General features: G+C 39.4%; 1 protein-coding gene across 4 annotated transcripts in view; it reads left to right on the forward strand.

Annotated features, from left to right (window-relative positions):
- The window catches only part of sema4d (sema domain, immunoglobulin domain (Ig), transmembrane domain (TM) and short cytoplasmic domain, (semaphorin) 4D), an 85,612-nt gene that overhangs the window by 36,920 nt on the left and 26,403 nt on the right, over positions 1–22,289 (forward strand). The window contains exon 4 of one of the 4 annotated variants that reach the window (XM_041810803.1): positions 11,915–12,119. The exons of 2 other annotated variants lie outside the window; for them this stretch is intronic. The gene's annotated coding sequence lies outside the window, so the exon portion shown is untranslated. Of the gene's footprint in view, positions 1–11,914; positions 12,120–13,580; positions 13,674–22,289 lie in introns of those variants that run through there. One more of the 4 variants, XM_041810804.1, reaches the window with a different exon arrangement.

The following is a 22,289-nucleotide window of genomic DNA, read 5'->3' on the forward strand; positions in this document are numbered from 1 at the left end:
TAAAATCAAAGTTGCTTTGGTTAAAGTCTGCTTTAGTAAAAGTAAAAGTACTGGCCTATAAATCAACTCTTGTAAAAGTAAAATGTAGGTCGTTCAGAGTTTACTAAGTAGCTACTTTTGATGCCCAAGAAACTTTTTCAGTAAAATGATATTTTCTTAATGTGTAGTAAGAACTAGAGAATATAGATCTCAAACTAGTTTTTTTCTAATAAAGTGAGCCTTAACCTAACCTAGAGATGAAACATGGAATTGTTCTCTCGCTACATATGTACTACCGATCATGTGTTGTCAAGTAAAGTAAAATCCAAAATGTCTGTCTTAATGCACTAGATTTGTTGGAATATGGTTGCTGTAAACACGTAAAAAGACTAAGATCATCTTGTGACTGAGTTTTTCATTTAGACTGTTAGAAAGTTTTTGACTTCTTTTCTGGCTGGGTTTAATTTGGGCGGGGCAAATATGTGGCCTGGTGATGTCACCAGCACACAGTGAGGAATGACCCCACCCCTCTAACACTATGATATAAAAATCACAGAGCAGTTCATGTCAGTACAGTCTGTTGTTGGCTGATGTCACTGCCTTTACTGAAAGTTAACTGTGAGTTAAATGCCGTTTTTGCTCATTGTGAGGTAAATTTGCCAAATCTATGAACCAAAGTGTTCTATGGATCATTTAAAGCACCATAAGAGAGATCCGAACCAGAAAACAGACTTCCTCTCTTCTCTAGCACAGAGCCAGACAGCTGCAGTTTGATTATCAGGCCAAAGTTAGGTCAAGGGACAGGCCAATAGCATGAGTTCTTTCCTCCATTCAGATTGTAGCTTTTTTTTTTTTTTTTTTTTAATTTGAGAGGATCGTATTTCCTGGCTTCATTCAACAGACACCCCACACCATCCTGGAGCAGAATACTCCTCATTTTTCACAATTTAAAAGCTTAATTTTTAAAACCTAGAGATGTTTTATTTGACTGAAATTTGACCTGGGGGTTCATAACACAGTGACCAGTCATACAACAAACCTAAATACAGATTAATTTTCACTTTACAGGGTTTTTAAGTACTTAATTTCATACTTAGTACTTGATGCTCTTTAAAATTTAGTGAATTGCAACATTTGCCCTAAAATTTGCTCAAGTGAAAGAAAAAATGTAGATTTTTAAAAGTACTCAGAAAGTGAAAGTAAACACAAAAACATTTCAGTTACAATACAAAAGGGCTTGTAGAAAGGCCTTTGTAGAAGTACCTTTATTTTCCACAAATGGATTTTTTTTTTTAAACAGCATTGTCAAAACTTCATGTTTTGTTTTTCATATGCTACTTTTCATTTGTAATTCTCAACTGAAAAATTTTCACACTTTAATTTTTTGCTTATTTCCTACCTACCTAGTATACCTAAGCAAGTAAAATCATTAAAAACCATTATGTATGATATTTTAATGTAATCACAATGTTGTCCAGTATATTTTCGATTGCACATTATCAACAAATCATGCAGTTGCTCTACTGTTGTACCACAATGCACTGGTTGTCACTCAACCTATTTTTGATGGAAAAGGTTTTTTTTTTTGCATTTTCTCTGTGAAATAGCCGATCAAACTGCTTATTTTTCTTAAGAGTGCCCCTGTTTTATTTCCCCACCAAAAGCACTGTAGTCACCATTTCTTTTTAGGGGCTTTTTGCCTTTATTTAGATAAAACAGCTAAAGAGAGACAGGAAATATGGAGAGTGCACCAAACAGCGCCTGGAAGGGGAATTTACCCTGCGACCACTGTCTTGAGGACTATGTCCTCTGTATATGGGCACCTGCTCTACAAACTAAGCTAAACCAACGGTGAATAAGACCGCTGGTTTAGCTTAGTTTGTATATGGGCACCTGCTCTACAAACTAAGCTAAACCAGCGGTCTTATTCACCATTTCTAAAAAATAAATTATTGGTAATAATTGCATTTAACAGGTCCGTGTTCTGTAAGTTCTTGTGTTGGGTCCCGGGGGGTTGATACTGACAGAGGGAAAGGCCTTTTTGTGCAGAAGTAATGGCTGCTTTTGTAGTAGCATACTGTTTATATTGCTGTTTGAAAATGGTATCCTTGTGAGGATGACGACATAGAATCGTGCAGAAGTAGCTGCTTTTACAGTGATCCTCAAAACTAGAGTCCCTGCATTGTTATTTTAGCTTTTGCAGATGTCAATAGTAAAACTCCTCCACTTATTTTCTCCTTTCAATTAGAAGAAAAAGCGCCTGGTGATTATGTTTTCATGTTAAACTACAGAGGCATATTTAGGAGCAGGACAGGGAACACCACACAGCACTCCTTGTTCCTCTAGTTAGCAAACTCCGCTGGTCTGAATGTTTATGGGGAAGTTTTTTCAAATCTTGCAGAGCCACGTGACTCGGGGAAAAGGGTGTGTTGTTTTTAAAAAGCTTGCCATCGACAGACTAAATATACCCTTTACTGGACCTGACCCTTCATTTGCCTTTGCTGTGGCCACTTTAGGTCGACATGCTAGCTCAGCAGGGGCCCTACAACCCGTAATTATATAGGAGGGTTTCCATTTAACATCCCGTGTATAGTGTTGGCTTCACACAAGCTCTTTTCCTCAATTTAGACATTTAGGTTGTCACTGATGGATTACCTACATTCAGATTCTAACTAATTGATTTTCTGTACCAATTTCCAGCCTGTTAAACATCAGACTTAGAGTGCTGCATGTTTTGATTCATCCGTAAATGTAGCTTTTTTTGAATTAATATGGTGAATGCAGCAGATCACACTGTTAATCCCGGATCTGGCTTTTTGTGAAGTTCAACTTTTCCTCCCATCTGTCATCCAGGGCAGCTCACCGGGGATAATGCGTGCTGACTGCTGCATCATCTGTAGCAGTTTTTGAACATGATTTTCTCCATATGACCAACAGTCAGCTGTGCAGAGGAGGTCGTGCAGCTGTTCACTGGATTTCAGTTGTCTTGATGTTAACATGATGTGGCTTTGACACGGTGGCTTTGCACTTCACAGCTGAAGCCTGATGTCTGTTTTCACTAAATTCCACGGGGGACGGGAGCACTCGAGAGCTGTTTTATCCAGACAATTTGAGAAATGGACTGACTGGTTATGATAGCAGGATGGGCCTGATTTTACACATTGATGCCTGGTGGCAGGCCTCGGAGAGAGCCAGTATGGCTTATTTAGAGTGGAAACAAGCACGAGAGAACTCTGACGCATTACCACTGATTGTTCAGTGTGTCTTATAATCAGATATTTAGAAAATACTAATATTGATCAACTCTTTTCATGGTTTTATTTTTATTATTTTAACATATTATTTTCTCCAATCAGATGTTCAGTAGCACAGGCACATGCCCTCTTTCCAGTCAACTCTTTTCCATGTCAAAAGGATTTTTTAGCATTGATATTATGCTTTAGTTATACAACTCTTACTTGTCTGAAAAATGATACACTGCCTGGCCAAAAAAAAAGTCGCCAACCAAAAAAAAGGTCACACACTCTAATATTTCGTCAGACCACCTTTAGCTTTGATTACAGCACGCATTCGCTATGGCATTGTTTTGATAAGCTTCTGCAATGTCACAAGATTTATTTCCATCCAGTGTTGCATTAATTTTAATATTGATAATGGGAGAGTCTGACCACTGTGCAAAGCCTTCTCCAGCACATCCCAAAGATTCTCAATGGGGTTAAGGTCAGAACTCTGTGGTGGTCAATCCATGTGTGAAAATGATGTCTCATGCTCCCTGAACCACTATTTCACAATTTGAGCCTGATGAATCCTGGCATTTTCATCTTGGAATATGCCTGTGCCATTAGGGAAGAAAAAATCCATTGTTTAAGAAATGAGAAGTTACTCATTGCATCAGCTGGGGTTAAATAACTTGTTGCCAGCTGAAAGATAATCGCCCATGCAGTAATTATCCAATAGGAGACTCGTACCCATTTGCTTAGTTAAATCCAGGTGGCGACTTTTTTTTTGGCCAGGCAGTGTATATTAACACTGATCATGCTTTAATGCTCAAGTCAGACATAAGTCAGTCTAACATGGCATGCTAAACTATGACAAACAGTTTGTAATCTGACAAAGTGAAAAAGGTCCTGCGCAAGCAAAGTCACTTTAAACTCTTTTAAAACTACCGAAAAAGTTCACAAGTCATTTATCAATCACAGGTACTAAATACCTGTACAGGTACTAATAAAGGTCTGCTTGGGTCAACAACTGAGGCTGAAGACATGTGTTTCATGGTAAGTAAGCCCACCTGAGGGCTGCAAAAGAGGACTGACACAACCCCATCATGTTCTGGATGTCTTTGCACATTACCAGGGGTATTGGAAAATAATCTGTTGAAAAAATGACTAAGTCCATTCCTTTAGGGTGGAGTAAAGGGTGGATGTGGTGAGCAAGCACGATCCAGGGTTGCCACGAGCCCGTGGTCGTGCTGTGGATGTCCCAAGAGCTCAAAAACCGTTGGCAGTCTCCGGGCGTATTACTAGGGGTGAAAAGGTCCAGACAAAAGACGTGCCGTCGAGCTTGACCTTGGCTGCTGAGTGACAAATGTGTGTAAGCTTGACTCTGACCACTTCCTCCCCTTGGTTGTGGCACATCAGGCCCTACAATGTGCCGTACATGCCTAAAACTTATCCACATATTTGCTCCTATGAATACTGCATATTTGAAAAACCTTGCATTAGCCATCTTTGACTCTAGAGCTTACTGCCAGCCAGGAGTCTGATGATTTGCCTAAAGTGATGCCACTTGAGTCTGTATTAGTTGGATTTAAAGCCTTCAAGGTTGAAAATTAGGACCTACTGGTGTCGAGACTCCTGATTTGACCTGACTTCATCTCTGATTGAAGCTAGAATACCATGGTTACATGTGGAGCTAATTCTACATGCATAAATTGCTGAGAGATTTTTAAATAGTTGACAGCTTGGTGCATAATGCCAAAATGGGTTGGTACCCTGACTGGCATAAAAACTGGAGACGGATGAAGCCTTGATCATGAGATGGAAATGCAGTCGTCAGCTGGAGTTGTAGCCAAAACTTTGAGATCGTAAAGCCTTGGTTGTCCACACTTGAAATGTCACAAACGGTCCATCAGCCTGTGGGGGAAACGCAACCCAAAACTCTGATGCAGCTGGCGGTCTTCTCAGATGAGCTCTCAGTCTCTGTCATTTCTTTTAAGAGGGATTTGATGCCCACAGTTGGCATTATCATGTACACATGTGAGCGTGCTCCAGTCTGTGCCACATCTAACACTAAACTGCATTAATCTGCATTTGACATTGGAGCTGACATCTGTCCCCATCAGTGTGTCATCCTCTGTGGTCGCAGTATTCTGTTTCCAGTTAAGGCGCTCTCGCTCCGGTGATTTCTCTGACAGGCTTGGCTCTAAATAACCCAGAATACCTCTGGAGAATATGGGAGCAAGGCTTAGCGCTGTTTGAGAAAGAAGTACACAAGCTTTCTGTTCTGAAGCATTGTTTTTAATAATGCAGAACAGACCTTTAGATGCACTTTAAAGGAAAGTTTGCTCTTATTATTTCTGTCCATCTGGGTTATCTAAACACTGATGTCAGTGTCATAAATGCAGATTCAGTACTTAATTTGTTATCAGCAGGAACTTGTATGTAAAGAAGACAATTGGACTGTCATGACTACAGTATATTGACTGGTAATTTTTAATCAATTACTTTTTGTTCAGATGGATATCAGTTAATAAGAACTAAGTGTTTGTCAGTGGATTGTATAAAGCATGGACAGAGTCTCAGCGCTTACAGAGCGACATTTGAAGGCGGAATACATGCCTCCCTGTTATTCTTTGCCTGCTGCGCCCAGTGAACGGAGGGGGAAAGTCATCCCACCAGCCCCTGCATCCATCATTTGAAGTCGTCAGAGATGTAAACTGGTGGAAAAGGCTGGCAATTTGTAACATCAGAGCTGCTAAGGTGGAACATTTTTGCATGCATGTCTGAGTGTTTGTGAAATTTTCTTGCATGCTGAGCCTCTCACACTTCTGCATCAACGATGTGAATTCACATACTGGGACACCAGTATTGTGCTGTTAGAGGTGCAATGTGTGAACACAAAGGCAAACAACACGTCTGCTGTCAGTCAAAGCAGAAACACCTCTAATTGTGCAAATTTATGAACTAGTCTTAGCATTATGAATTTTAATATTTTTACCAATGAAGGAATGCAGTATAGTGTAAGAGTAGGCATTAATGCAGTAGAGTACAGCCCTGTGCTGTGGTCTCTCCTGAAGTCGGTCTGTAATGTACAGTGTTTGTTGTTAACCTGCCAAGCCAGATGGACTTGTTTCACACATTCATCTGGAAAACCTTCAATACTAAGCGTTTGGGAAAGGATTGGATGAATGTTCTGTCACATCTTTACAGGCCAATCAGAGCAACAAAATATGTGACAAAGCTGCTATCAAGGTGCACGTGCGCCACTACTGAGGAATAACGTGAAACGTGGCAACTATATACATGTCAGTACACGACTTTTGTCGTTTTGAAAACAACTCCCTTCCGGTTTTTTGTTCTTCTTTTAAAGAAGAAATGTAGTTGAGTTCTGATAAAACTGGCGCTTTAGCAGCATCCACACTAAGCACCGGCCTCTTGTTGCTGCTTGCTTATGCCGCGCCCGAAAGTACTGCCCCTCATCACCGATTTGTCCTGTCACTTTCTAACCGGGCCCAAACGGTTCAGATGGGAGCTTTGCAAGATGGATTCGGCAGTGAAAAATAAGGAAATGGGCGTATCCATCTGCTTTGCAAGGTTAGTTTGTTGTAGGATCTCTGACAAAGTACAGTGTAAGAACTTCATTTCTGAAGGTAAAGCAGCGATGAGAAATGAAAGGCTCTAAAGGTCAACAAACAGCAGGATGGGGCTCACCATCAGTGCACATACATTGAGCTGTCTCATAGGTCTTGAACAAATAAACCTGAAATGTCTGATCACGTTTCTGCTGAAGAACACACAGATATGAATACAAACGCATTAGACACAGCTCAGTGTTCGCTGTGACTGAATGTAGCCACTGTTATCAAGCAGTTGACTAAGTCCAGACATTCTTTATCCTGATTAAAGCATATGGAACATTCCTTAATTTTAATCATTCATTTTGATAAATAGCTTCTATGGAAAAGACGTGCGCTATTGCGCAAGGAGGGAGAGGGAGAAGGCTTGGTAAAAGTCTTAGAAATTGGATACTGCTCAGTCCTGCTATAGAGACAAACTTGTCTTTAGTGCCAGACTGCAACATGTTTGTTTCTGCTGTCAGTGCAGTTTTTTAAAGGTGTTAATGGGGAATCCTTGGCTTTAGCAGCCAGCTTCAAGTGGACACTTAGAGCACTGCAGATTTATTTGCATTTCCTGCAATTGATAAATTTTTAACATCTGAGGTTGCTGTTTGTGCTCATGCGGTTTTCACTGACCATGGTGATTTTCAAAATTGTTTTCTTTTGCCACACATGTCTTATGGACATATATAGCATGCTAATAAAAGGGCTTTTAATAAAATTTGAATTTTATTTACTTTCATGATAGCAGACAAGTATGAAATAAAAACATAAAATACTAACGAAACAGGCAGGAAACACAACAGACTGTGGAAAGTGTACAGTAAATTAGATATAATAATGCAGAACTTTCTCATTATGCACCATCTTCATCATAGTAATTAAAGCAATACCGTGGCTATTTCTTTAATACCCCGGATACAGTATTACCGTATTACTGCCCATTTCTACAGTCCATCAACATCCCCTTTTCCCTTCCATAATATGACAGATAAAACTGACCTATTCCTGCTTAGAGAAGTCATTCTTTTGGTTACGTTTTCCAGTTGCCTTTTCACAACTATATGCAACTATTACCAGAATGCCCTCTTTCCACATTTTCAGTGTCAGAATTTTTGTCTCTCTTTAAAATTGTAGGATTAATCGAGCATTTTATCAAACCAGTTACTTTAAATGCATATTTGCTTAAATTAGAACAACTGTTTTAACTTCGAAGAGGCTTAACTGTAGTGATCTGGGTGGCTAATAAGAAGACTTAACTTATGATGATGAATCTAGTTAAGGGAGCATTGTCATTTCATAAATGAGCCCTGAATGAATTTTTAAGAATTTTAAGTCCTCTACCTCTTGGGAGAACCCAGAAACAGACTGCTGCTTGTATACCATGGCGATTTATTCTGAATTTTAAATGGTGAATGAATGGTGTCCAGGAGGTGCTGTGGTGTCAACATGTTATGCAATTTTTTTATTTATTTTTTTTATTTTTATTTATCAAATTAGAAAATGTTATCTTGACAACTCTGTTTGTTTATACTGTAATACCAGTCAACAGCTGCATGATTATTTAATCTGCTACAATTTCTGATGTCTTACTAAGGGTTTGAAATATCACTTGACCAGTATGATCTTGCTTAGTGGAAACTGTCTGCTCTGTTATCAGCTCCTTTACAGCCGGGTGGGTGCTGTACAGATGGTCAGATTAGGTCAGCAGTCATACAGCCAAGAAAATGGGTTGCATGCACTCAGCTGAATTTTATGAGGTACAATTCAATGGAAGTAATGCTGCCTAATACCGTATGTTCTAATCTATTCATGGTCATGATTTCAAACTGGAGAGAGGCATTGTTTTGATGATCATTTTGTGAACAAAACTTGCAGGGCCTCTATACACCATGTGCATTGCCTCTAGCACTACATGGCAGCACCTGTGTCTGATTAAACTTGAAGCACTTTGTGGCGCCTAGTGATGTTGTTTTCTCTGGTCTAAATCTTTGCTTGTGTTGTACTTTGTCTCAGATGAAGGTAGTTTTGGCTAAATTTCTTCTAAATGACATTTAAACTGTACTGTACAGAGAAATTTTTAACCTTAACTTGCCTGCCCTGAGTACCTCAAAAACATTATTTCTTTATTTTTGTTGCGGCTGATAACTAAGTCTGTATGGATATGATAGGATTTCCAAAATTCTTGTGTTTCACCTTTCTCTTAACCTTGAAAACATAAAGACAGAGGTAGAACTTAAAGCAGCACTGATGTATTCGTAATAATTAAGTTGCAACATGTTTTAGTGGATACTAAGAGGAAGATGAACACTATTCAGCAAAGTTGGTGAGCAGAACAGCTTAAAAATGTCACACTGAACTGCCAGGAGAGATGATCTTTCCACTAAATTAACCATTAAAGCTGTATTTCCCACTGCAGTTTGTTTTTGCGTGGTTAGGCCCCTTGCTAAAATAGCAACAGACGGACTAGGGGGGAAAAAATGAGAAGCAGCAGCCTCTTGGCGTGCTGCGGCAAAAAGGAAGAAGAGCATCTCTGTGCATTGATGCTGATGATGAGTGAATACATGGAAAAGAGAGCCAGTGAGGGGAGAGGAGTGAGGGGTTGGAGTTGTTGGCAGGCACTGAATGTCCAAATCCCTCACATCACCCTTCATCACCCTCTGTATCCTCACCATCCTCTCTGCTCGCAGGATGTGGAGCTGCTTTTCCTGCACTCTCTGCATTTGAAATGAAGTGGCAAGCGTTGGAGCCATGATGGGGTCTTATGTGACAAGTCATCCTCCCAGTTCATCAGGGAAGATAATGAGGACTGAGTCAGAAACTATAACTAGTAGTAGTTTTTTTGGATCAGTCTCCATAGACTTTCTCTTTACTACAATGTTTTTAAAATGAAAGCTTAAAAAAATTAATCTTCATTCACATTTAGCCTATAACCAGAAACTGCTACAAAGATGGAAAGAAAAATTGCGCAAACGTGTTTTTTATATTTTGATGCCAAAATGTTTCCTACATAATCGAGCATTTGACACAGTTTGCAGGAGTTTGCCTGCTTTTTTATGATTTAAAATCAAGACATGGCCCAATGTTGAAGGTCTAGGACTTTGGCTTTTCAGTGTCCATGGTATCAGGTCATGGTTTTGTTTGGACAACAGAACAGTCTTATTTGTAATTCTATTTTATATGTCTTAAGATGCACTATATGGACAAAATAATTCAGCTGCCTGACCATTACACCAACAGGGACTGTAGTGGCATGGATTCAAACACAAGATTTTGGAGTGTTTCTGTGGGAATTTCTGCCCATTCATTCTGTAGAGCATTTAAGAGGTCAGGCACTGATGTTGGACAAGCAGGCCTTGCTCACGATCTCTGTTCCAGTTCATCCCACAGGTGCTTGATGGGGTTGAGGTCAGTGCTCTGTGCAGGCCAGTCAAGTTCTTCCTCACTGAACTCATCAAACTATGTCTTTATAGTTCTCTACTTTGTTACTTTGTTGGAATAGAAAAGGGCCTTCCCCAACCTGTTGCCACGAAGTTAGAAGCAAAGCATCGTCCAAACGTCTTGGTAGGCTGAAGCATTAAGATTGACCTCCACTGGAGAATAGGGGCCCAGCCCAAATCCTAATAACAGCCCCAAGATTTCAAGAGCTAGAAGCTTTCTGAAGCCAAATTTCAGCCATGTTTCCACTGCTCCACAGTCCAGTGGTGTGCTTTATACCACTCCATCCAATACTTGGCAGTGGACTTGGTGATGTGAGCCTTGCATGCAGCTGCTCATCCATGGAAACCCATTCCATGAAGCCTCAGCTGCAGTGGAAGTTCAGAACTCTTCAGCTTATGAATCGGCACAGCATTGACAACTTTCACGCACCATGTGCCTAAGCTGTTGATGGCCCCCCTTTTTGATTTTACATGGTCTGCCTTGTTGCTGAGCTGCTGTTGTTCCTAAATGCTTCCATTTTTATTGCAAAGGTGGCGTCTGTCACACTACCACACTTGAGCTCACTGATCTCTTTAGAACGACTCATTTTGTATCTCAAATGCTTGCAAATGTAGACTGCATGGCTAGGTGCTTGATTTTTCACAACTGTGGCAACACGTCTGAATGAAACACCTGAATTCAGTGGTTAACAAGTGTGGCCAAATACCTCTGTCCATTTAGTGAAGATGTCATTTCTCAATTTGGTTCCTGGGTCTCTGGGTATACTGAGAAAAATAAAAATGTATGGGGAAAGACCTCTCAACAAAGACATCCTCAGTGTTTTACATTATACCACTGCCCGAACCAGATGTCCCAAAAAGTAGCTGTTACCCCAAGAGGCTGTAGACTTGAGGCATAAGATTTACTTCATCTTAACCTTAAGTTATGTTTTTGGACTTTTTTAGACACACCATGAAACTCCAGATAAAGGATTACTGTATGGAGCTAGTATTATTGCCAAGTTATTTGCAAATGCATTATCATAACCACAAATGCATAGAGTGATCGTGCAAGCATGATGTGATAGTACTTCATTTATGACTGAAAAGTTAAAGTATATTTACTCTGAACAAAATTATCTGTTTTTCCTCAATAATGGCTCCATATGGCTGTGTCAAGACTTTTCTTTGTGCTTTTAATACTGTAAGGTCTTTTAGCATCCACCAAACAACAATGAATTTCTTTGTTTTCCCATTTATTCACAGCCTATTGATCTGGTTTAAATGCCAGATACTGTGAAGATAAGACTCTGTATGTCTTGTCTTTTACCTTTTACAAAGGCACTTCTCTCCCAGTAGTTAAGAAATGAATAGAAACTTTCCTTTTAGGTTGCAAGATTCATGATATTTAGCCTAAATTTTTTTTGATGGCATAGTGCATGCTAGTCTATAATGCACAGTATTGGTTATGTGCAGTTAGAAAACAGTGTATGCAGAGGAGGAAAATTATGCTCATTTTATGACTACAACCCTCCACCCCTCCCAGTTAAATCTGGTTAAACAGTGATTTATTATAGCAACCCCATTCAAACAAATGAACAACTTGTTACTGTGACATAAGCACACAAAAGCACTTCCTAGATAAAGCTGATTTATTTCCCTCTTTGATTCTCACTAACAGATCCAAAGTGCTCATACACAGATAGGCCAAGCTCCAGTTTCCCCCGTCTCTGTCCCCTGCCCTCAGTGGGCAGCTTGCCAGTGTCTGTGCCCAGTTACCGGCTCAGCTCTGGGAACCCCAAGGCCCCGAGCAGGTGTCAACCACCCTGCCCAGCCAATGGAGCCGTGAGGGGAGCACAAAGGTTTCAAAGAGACCTGCCAGCATGGTAACCGTCTTAAATATCCCCGGCTTGTATGGCCACTCCTCTAAATCTCTCAGCAGCAGAGGGTCGCTGCCAGCCTGTTCTTTCTGCTACTGTAGCACTAAGTCACAGGGGTTTGAAGCTTTTTTCAAGCTTTGTTTGCAGTAAATGGGGCTCAGAATGGTTATAGTGATAGAGGACGTCAGGAGTGCAGGGACAGAGGGATAAGTCCAGTTTGAGGGTTTTATTTATGCAGCCTGCCACAAGAGGGTTTTTCAGGGAAATTTTGTCTGTCTGTGCTTTTCATCCTGGATTTAGTTTTATCTCATCCTTGCAGACGTCACTCCCTTTATGCCCCTCGGTGTCTGCTCTACAGATTCTGCTGCTGTCAGACATTTTAATGCTCTTTTTCACACAGTGATTATTTTTGCTGTGTCACTCTGATGTTATTTGTTTAACTGTTGTGTTATAGGTTGTATTCATGTAAATCTGGAATTTCTGACAAATGATTATTTCACTGCTTCTTGATTAATCAGCAACTGAGAAGACAATTGGCAGGGAACATCTGGAAGGAAAATCTGCATTTATTTGAAAGGAAACTATTCCACAAGTAATATGCTACCTGTTGACAGCAGCTATAGTCAGTATCCAGCAGATGTGCAAAAATCTGCAGTTCCTTGAGTGTCCACTAGAGGCTGGCCCTAAATGCCATGTCATCCCATGAACACCCATGATAAAATGTAAATTTTTAACACCAGAAATAAACATCACCCATTAAAGTATGCTAATGCTACTAGTTAGGCTAATAGTGATATTTGCGTAGTAAAGTGCTGTTTTGGCCTGTCACTAGTGCTGCCAAAATTTTTGGATTTATTTCTATTAATTAATCACAGGGATAAAAAATGCGATTAAAGAATATATGCTGCCTTATCGCACACTGATGTCATCAAACAACCGGCCAAAGGAGCTTTGTAACTTGTTTTGAACATGTAAAAATTCTCTGTGCTCTTGATTTTTATTTTTATATAAAATACCCATTCTTCAGATTAACATCATCCTAGATTGACTAGTAAATGGGAGATCCGTCCTTGGTTTCAACTTCTTCTGTTTCAAAAGCTTTTAAAAGTTCCTAATGTCGGTAATTATGTTCACTATCCTATAGCTAAATGCTAGCATTGGCTGTCATAATGGTAGCTACCTAATTGTTAGAAATGTTATCATTTGAATACAGCCTGAGCTACTGTCTTACTTTTGCTTTCTTGTGTCTTTTCTGCTGCTAATAGATTGTAAGTTGGGAAACAGGATCTCCTTATTGTTTCAGAGCTACTGCCACTCATCTAAGTATAGCTAATGTGTTATCAAATCTGTTGTTTTAACTTTGAATGTGGCCAGGATGTCTTTTTGCATTTTCATTGCATGTTTTTTTCTGTTGTGAGAAGCAAAGAAGACACAAAAAAGCCTCAAAGCCCTTTTTTTTCAGAAACCCCACTTTCACATGACTTACAACCTTGAACCCAGTGGTGCGCCATTCTAACATCATTTGAACTTCCCATTCTAAGACCAGTGTCAGTGAATAAGGTGAGCATCTCTACTGGGGGCCTCCACATCCAGGTCTCACAGGCTTGTGTGATCTTTAAAAAAGCTGGCTTAAACTCGGGGTTAAGCTGTCCTGGCATTTAGATTGGCAAGACTGTAAAAGAAACTGGATGAGAAGAAGAAGAGATGCTTTTCTCTCCCTCCTAGTCCTCTCTCCTCCCTTCTCTCTCTCTCTCTCTCTGTTCATTGTTGAGCACTCTGCAGTGATGATGTGGATGTGATGGGGGTGGAGTGGAGTGGAGGCTACCCTCATCTTCAGTAAACAATAGGTCCTTGTGTATTTGACCCCCTCTTTAGCCGAGTGGAGTCCATGGCTTGGGCTGAAGCCGGGATGGAATTCCATCTTTGCCAGATTTAGTCTGTGGAAACCCTCACACGAAGACGGGAAAAAAAAAAATAACCCCAATGTTAGGCGGGTCATTCCTCTGGGGCAGTTTGTTCTAACTTACAACCACATCAATAATCAATTATCAGTCTCTCTTTTTTTTTCAAACTGTGGTGTCCCTTATTGATTGTCTGTACATGCTCTGCCACATGATATATCTTCTCTCGACTGGATGACTGATTACTAACCTATATCCCAGCCATAATGGTGCTACTAGGTCATTAGAAAGTGCTTGGCAAGGATTTATTTGTCCTTTTGTTCTGTGATTTTGGTTATAAGAATGAAATTAGAACAAATTGCCCAATAAAATGGCTAAAATTGGGGCTGGGACAATATACCCTTGTGCTGATATGATTTTATCATGGTTCTTGAATGCTGCCCCATCTACTATATCAAGTGTTTGCCGAGAGCAGCAATGTTCAGGACCTTGCTGAACAAAATAGGCTGTGATTTTGCACTGTTGGCACCCAGTGCAGCTAAATAAACACTCTGAATGTTCAAATAAAAGATCCTGGGTGAAGCAGTTCCCCTCTCTGCTTTGAACAGCTGTGCAAGAAATCAACTTGCATAGAGTGTGTGCAAAGCATAGCTAATGATAGTCGGCTAACATTAATCAATGATACCTACAGCAGCTCTCTGCTACCAACATATTCACTGACCTGGAACAAAAACCCTTGCTTTAAAACACCTGATAACTTTCTGTGAATGGAAACTGATGCTTTGCAGTTTTTCCTTCAAAGTGTTCATGATCTGAGTTTATTAGCTAATTAGCTTACTCGAAATAAATTGCGCTATTTCAGTTATGTCTTGTTGTATGGCATGTTCTGTGTCCACAGAATGATGCTGTACTTGAGTGGTTGGGATAGTTGCCCCATGCTGCCTCTTTTCTGTATGTTTAATTTTTTTGTTTCTGCTCTTTCACTGTATTCATCAGCAGTATGTTGTATAAAGGTGCTCAAATAACATTCCTCGCCTTTTGAAGTGTTTCACGGTTTCCGTAGTTAAAGCAGGTGAGCTGCTAGTGAAAGCTATTGTTGATAAGGCAGCAAAACACAACCATCATCCTAGAGAGCACAGGATGTCAGCAGCAAGAAGCTGCAGAACAATGTTGAAAACAGCAGATAATGCTTAATTTTAACATCAAACAGCACCTCAATCAGTGCATTTATATGAGGGAAGTACAAGTGAATGTCCCTTACATGTGTAGATGGTGATAATTTATGAATTTTAAACCTATAGTATGAAAAAGTTGGCCACTGGGGGCTCTACCAAAACAATAATGCAGTATAGCAAGATAGACCATCTCTGCCCAGCTCCACCCAGCTAATTCTTGTTTTGAATTGAGGACTATGTCGTGTTATATTATAACGTGTATTTACTAAGCAGAAAAACCAATGTGAGCCAGAGTGCGCATGTGCGCACATGCGTATTCTGGCTGCTTCCTGGTGGATCAGAATAGTCTATTTCCATGCAGTTCTCCCTCATTCTGTGAAATTGATACATGAAAACAGAACGTTGGTTTTCTGCTTAGTAGATATGCCTTATGATGAACAGTTTTTGTAGAACAGAGTCCTCAATTCAAAACAAGAAGTAGTAATGAGAGGGAAACCAATATGGGACCCTTATAGGTCGTTTTCCACCAAACGGTCCGGCTCAGTTCGGTGCAGAACGGCACGCTTTTTTTGCGTTTCCATAGAGCAGAAGTTGGAAAGAGCCCCAAAAAACCGACCCATACCGTCCCACTTTTCTGCACCCTTCCATAGGGGTGCCAGCCTTACCTACCCATACCAAAAAAGTGGAGCCACACACACAACAATAGGGGCTGCACTGACGTCACGTCAGCACGCGACTCAGTTGCTCGCCTCCAAGCTTCAAAACACGGAAGTCTGCGCTGTAAGAAGCGGGCGAAAACGGGAGAAAAGCGGACTAATATCTGCCTAAATGGGAAATATTTGGACTTCACGGAGATCCAAACTGTTTCCTAGTCTGTGGATATTGATTGGGGTCACAAATCAAGTTTCCTGACTTTTATCTGGACCTGATTTTAAGTGCACAAAGCAGAGCCCAAAGGCTCATATCAGCCTGATCCATCTGCGATGGATGAGAAACTAAATTAATGCTGAAGTTTGTGAATACGAAGCCTTAGAACAGTTCATTCTCTTCTGTAACTAGTTATTAATCGACTTCTTATGTTAGGTAACCTGTGAAAACATCGCTCTGTGGTTGTTGAAAGTGTTTGTAAAACTTCAGGCTGCAGACTATTTTACAGCAAGGTCAGCGCACCCCGGATTTCTGACTTAATCTACCTTGATTTTAACACCAGCTGAACTTTTCCTTTATTTTTAATGTGACTAATTCTCACAGTAGAGCTGTAAACTTTCATATTTTGTCGTATAAACTGTTCTAGACTAGATATACTCACATATAAATGTAGCGTTACAAGTCAAACCGTCTCTGTACACGTATTCCATCAGCTGTGGAGCTGTACTGACAACGGTTAACATCATTAAAATGTAGTTATTTTTTAAAAAAAGCACTTTCAGCTGAAATAAAGCTGTTCACTGCTTATTCCCTACTGATTTCTGTCACTCATCCTTTCTATAACTTTCTATAACTACAACCCTAACTATTCTTTTGGCACGATCGTCCTTGCTCACTTGCTGTTCTTGTTGCTTGTAGAGGTGAGACAGCTGTATAAAACTGAACGCAAGAAAACTACTTGCTATGGGTTATCCTTCACCAGTTAGGATGGGACAATATTTAAATTAGCCAGTACTGAAAGGGATGACAGAGTGTTATAACTTCATTAGTTATCTTGGAATAACTCAGAGCCCTTGAAAAACCAAGGTATCTGTTGTCAGCTCTCAGTTGCATTTCTCAGTTGTTTTTCTGGTAATGGATTTGACTTCATGATTATTGATCCAAGGAAAAGGATGCATTTTTTAAACTGGCCTCTGTAAATCCCGGTACTTAAGAGAACTGATCTGACCCCCCCAACCTCCCCCCCACCCCTTGCTAAACCACATCTGTATTCTCTTGTGGGACAGTCCGTTATTGTCCTTTTCATTCATTTAGCCCCTTAACTTTTACTTGGATTCTAAAGGTGTCTTTTCAGTAGCTTGAATGCTAATTAAATCCCTTTTTGACATGGTGAGGCTGCTTCTTGGTTCCTGTGAGAGGGAACTTGCTTTATCTGAATCCTCGTCTTACAAGACATCTGATAACCTCTTTATCCCCTCCTTCGCGTGACCCACCCAGCCTTTTTTGCGGAGGTGTGCTGCGGGTATTTCACCTTCTTTTCATGCCCGCTGAGGGAAAACCTGAATAACCTGCTTTTGAACCAGATCACATTACCTTCTCAGAGAAGTTACCTGACCTGCCCGACCCACCTGCCTCCTGCTTATTAAAACAACATCGGCCCTCAGTGAGCACATACACAGACTCCACCACCAACCCCACGGTCATCTGTAATAATGTAAAAGCCGACTTTATGTGTGTTGAAGGAGAGAAAAGCCAGAGCACAAAGCCAGAGTTGTGCTGACACCGACCACACTGCTCCTCTCACATGATTGGATCAAGAAAAGGAAGCACTTTAGGCTTATTATTGAATTATGTCAGTAATCACTTTGAGGGTTAATACCATTTCAGTGTTGATGATGTCTACAGAGTAATGATGTTTAAAGAGTAGAGAAGGTCATCAATCTTGGCCATGTCAGATGAATTTTGTCAACATTCATTTAAAAAGGGGACCAAGATTATACTGAAGCTCTCATAGTGCAGTTAATTTGGCAACAAACGTTGCATGTATTACAAGCAGGATTGAGAACAGATTTAGAGATTTATTTTAATATTTAACTTAAGCTTTAAAGCATGAGCTCCCCCCCCCCACTTTTCTGCTGACCTACAACAGGCGACTTGGAATATGGTTTGTTTTAGCAGAGATTATTAACGTTTTAGACACGCATAGATTGCAACAAAATGATTGAATGTTCGTTGTTTGTTTTAAAAATGAAGATTATCTGAGACTGATTCTTTCTGAAATTAAACAGAAATAATTCAGTATAAACAGTGTACAGTTTAGAAGTTTTATCATTAGGACAGCTGCTTTGTCTCTGTGATACATGTAATAAAGAAGGCTGTTCATAACCATGGATAATGAGTACATAGGGCTGTCACTACCAGAATTGCAAGTAAATTCAAACTGCTGATGGAGGATGCATAATGATATGTGACAATAAAAGTAGGAGTCCTAGGTATTCAAAGTTGGCCAAGTTCTTCTTTTAAAGTCTCTGTAAAGGGAAATCCAAAGTCTGTGTCTTACCCACTAGATATGTTGGAATAAGGTTGCTGTAAACCTGTGAAAACACTGAGATGTACATGTGACTGAATTTTTGATTTAGACCTCTAGAAAGTTGTTCACCTCTTTCCTGGCCGGGTTTAATTTGAGCAGCAAATTTAGGAACCCATGACATCACAAGTCTTGACACCCCCCCCCCCAACGCTACAACAGTATAAAATCAAAGAGCAGTTCTTCTCAGTACAATCTGTTGTGAGCTAATGCTGCTGCCTTCATTGAAAGTTAACAGCCTGCTTCATGCTGGGTTTTTGTTCACTGAGAGGTAAATTCCCCAAATCTGTCAGCCAGGGTGCCCTGGGTCATTAAAATTATCATACGAGAGAGATTTGTGCCAGAAAACAGTAAATTTAATCCCCATCTTCCTCATTTTTTTTAATCATTTTGAAGCTTAATTTTATAAACTTAGAGATGTTTTTCATGACTGAAATTTGTCCTGGTGGTTCATAACACAGTGGTCTGTCATATAACAAACCCAGAACACAGATTTTTTTGTATCACCTTCCAGGGGAGTTTAATAATAAAATTGGCAAGTAAACTACTGCATCCTGTCCAAATTACATATATGTTTGCAAAGTTTGACTATGGAACATTTCCATTAATTTGTGAAGTTAAGGGCTTTTTTTCACCTAATCTGGTCTAATTCATGGTCCAGGTTTTTACATTGCAGCATAATTGCTTCAAGTTTTGTCTGTGTTCACAGAGATATTTACAAAGACCTAAATGTGTACTATGCGAGGAAAAACCCAGAAATCTTTCTGGGTTATTCTGGGTAATCCTTCTGAGTCTAATCATAAATATTGATATAAACATTGCTTTAGGATCAAACTGTGTGTTAAATACATTATGTCAGATCTTAATTAATGTGCTAATGTTATCAAATTACATTGTCTTTAACCAGCTGCATATACTAAACAACACTAGAAGACTTAATCTTGGGAAATCCAAAGACACTGGGTTTGTTTTAAAAGGAGTGAAGTAATAACTGTGTGTCACATCAACGTGTTTGTGTGTCACTCATAGTTAGGGGCACAGTGAGCAAAGATTGTTGTTTGATTAATTGATTTTTTTCTTAAATGAATAAACTGACAATTCATAGTCTTTGTGTGGGAAAGCTTAATGTTCATTACCTTTGTTAAATTTCTCATTCAGACTACAGTCTGATGAGAGAGAAAATAAAAGACCATTGTGTACCTATTTTTGATCCTCCTTCAGGTCTGCCTGTGGTTTTTAACACGTATGTATCTGGCTACGGTAGCTGGTTTAATACAAAAAGGCCCAGTGCTTCTGCATTGCATTTGCAATTGCAATTTCAGGCTGTGCAGGTACATAATTGCATAAAGGCTGCAATTATGTTTGTATTAAGTAGTTCTGGAAATGTTCTCAGAAGTGCCTCCAGAAAGGCCTTTAAGTTTGTAATAGTGCACTTGTAGAAGTAGTTTTATTTTCAGAAAAGGAAAAACTATTTTATTTTCTGAAAATAAGTTATTTAGAAAGCAGTACTGTAGAAAACTTGAGGTAATGTATTTTTTATGCTGTTTAATATTTGTGTTTTGAGTTGAGAAATACTCACTTCAGAACTGTCATTATTCTCTGCATTTTTCTTGTTAACCAAGCAAGTAGATTCATGACAATATATATGTATTAAATCATAATCACAGATTGCAGTATTGTCAAGCATAATGTCACTTCTGCTGTTCTCTGTTCATCATAGAAACGAACACAGCTTTTTCATCTCCATAAGAAAAAAGGGAGATTACTAATGCCCTCCAATAAACAAAGAAAAAATTTAAATTGTTCCTACCAGAGTATTTGTAGAAATATATAACATGAGTTTGACTTGAAACAAAACCATCTAATGGGTGACATTTGTTTTGAAATAATGTTTATTTTTTTTAAATCCTTAAAATGTAATTTGCAGAGTGATGATGTAGGGCTCTGCTGCTCTTTAAAGACAAACACCATCATCACCTGTGCTTTATCACATTTAAATGCTACCGTTTATATGAAGATTACTGAATCGTGCTTCAGCCTTTCTTACAACAAATGACTACATTAAATAGTCATATGGTTTCTAGGCTGTTGTATTTTCTTGTGTCATCCTCTAGAGACCCCTTCAAGGGAAGTGGGGATCCCCAGTCTCTGGCTCTGTTATTTTGGAGGTCTCAGGCTAGAAAGTTTGTAAACCCCTGTTGTAAACCACATATCGTGATCCTAGTTTTGACCAGCCTCCAGGATATGCAGTAACTTTCACTTTTAAGCAGAGCACTAAAGAGGAAATCCAGGACTTGATTATACCTTGAGGTTTTATTGAATATGACAACACAAACATCCTGAGGTGGGTCTGGATCTTTTAGACACATACACAATGGCCCAGAGCAGCATAATGGAGTCCTTATCAGGCCCATCCTGCTCCAGGAGGGAGCTGTGAACAGGCTGAAAGATCACAATGCTGCACAAATTGGCAATGTAAAACAACACCCATATCTGATAAAGACTGATGGATACCAGTAATGCTGTCGTCATCATCACCATCATGATCATCATCATTGTCGTCATGATCCAGGCAAACAGAAACACAAATTGCTGTCTTAACAACCAAGCATGTTAGAATCCTAAGTTTCAGTAAAAGGGGGATTTACTTAAGCCTGCAGTGTTACATAATGCACATACCAACAAAAAACTGAAGAGTCACACAGCGGTCATAAGATGCACAACAGTTCAAACTCATTTAAATGCACATCTGAAGGACAGGGGAACTGTGTATGAGTGGTTTACCGCTCATTACAGCCAAAGTGTGTTTCCAGCCACTGTGGGTCATGTTAGTTCAAGACCTCGTCATATGCTGCATCCCCTCTCTGCCTCTGCTGTCTGATGCCTCATTCAGATGGAGCTCCACATCCATCTGCTCATTTCTGAAATGGTTCATGGTTGATTCACAGGCTTGAGGATTGGAGGTCATTTGGGTTAACGTGAGCTAAATGCAAATGTCAGAGCTGTTTTTGATCTCTCACTGTTTCCTTCCTTTGTTTATAGAACAATATGTGTACTGACTTAAAAAGAAGAAAGTGAGAGGACATGAGAACCAGTAATTCCTCATGCGAATGTCAGCTTTTCAGTTAATCTGACTAATATGCACACCTGAACTACTTAATAAGTAAATAGATTCAAAACAAAGATCTCACAAAATTCTGTTGGATGAAAAAAATCTAACAGATTTTCTGTAAAGAGAATTTTCTTCCTCTTTTTTTAAATTATTGGTACTTTAACATCTCCTATGAACAGAAAAGAAGAGGATTAGAGCCAGGGGTGAAGGAAACAATAATGCTGTTCACTGTGAGAATAAGGTTTAAATGACAAAAAAGTCAAATTTGGAGAACAAAGTCAAATCCTTTAGGCTGTAACAGCAGATCTTGTTTTAATCTAATCAGGTTTGACTTTAATCTCAAAATTCTTACATTTTTCTCCAAATTGTATTTTAACTTAATGTTTAGATTTGACTTCAATCTCAAAATTGACTTTAGATTTTTAAAATTTAATTCTCAAAATTTAAACTTCATTCTCACGATTTTGACTTTTTTTTTGACATTATGACTAAAATCTTGAAAATGTATTTTATGTATGACCTTGGAATTTTGACTTCATTCTTAAAATTTTGACTTTATTCTTGACATTTCGTCTTTCTTTACATTTCAGCTAGGGATGGGAACAATTAATCGATGATCAATTAATTGGTCGTTAAGAATTTCGTCAATCACGGGGAATTTAGTCGATCTGTTGTTGGCATTTAATAACGAGCCTAAACACGGCGCGCCGGTAGTCGAGTGGTTAAGGCGCGCGCCATATTCGCAGGCGACCT

This window comes from Cheilinus undulatus, linkage group 17 (assembly GCF_018320785.1).
Source record: "Cheilinus undulatus linkage group 17, ASM1832078v1, whole genome shotgun sequence".
NCBI lineage: Eukaryota > Metazoa > Chordata > Actinopteri > Labriformes > Labridae > Cheilinus > Cheilinus undulatus.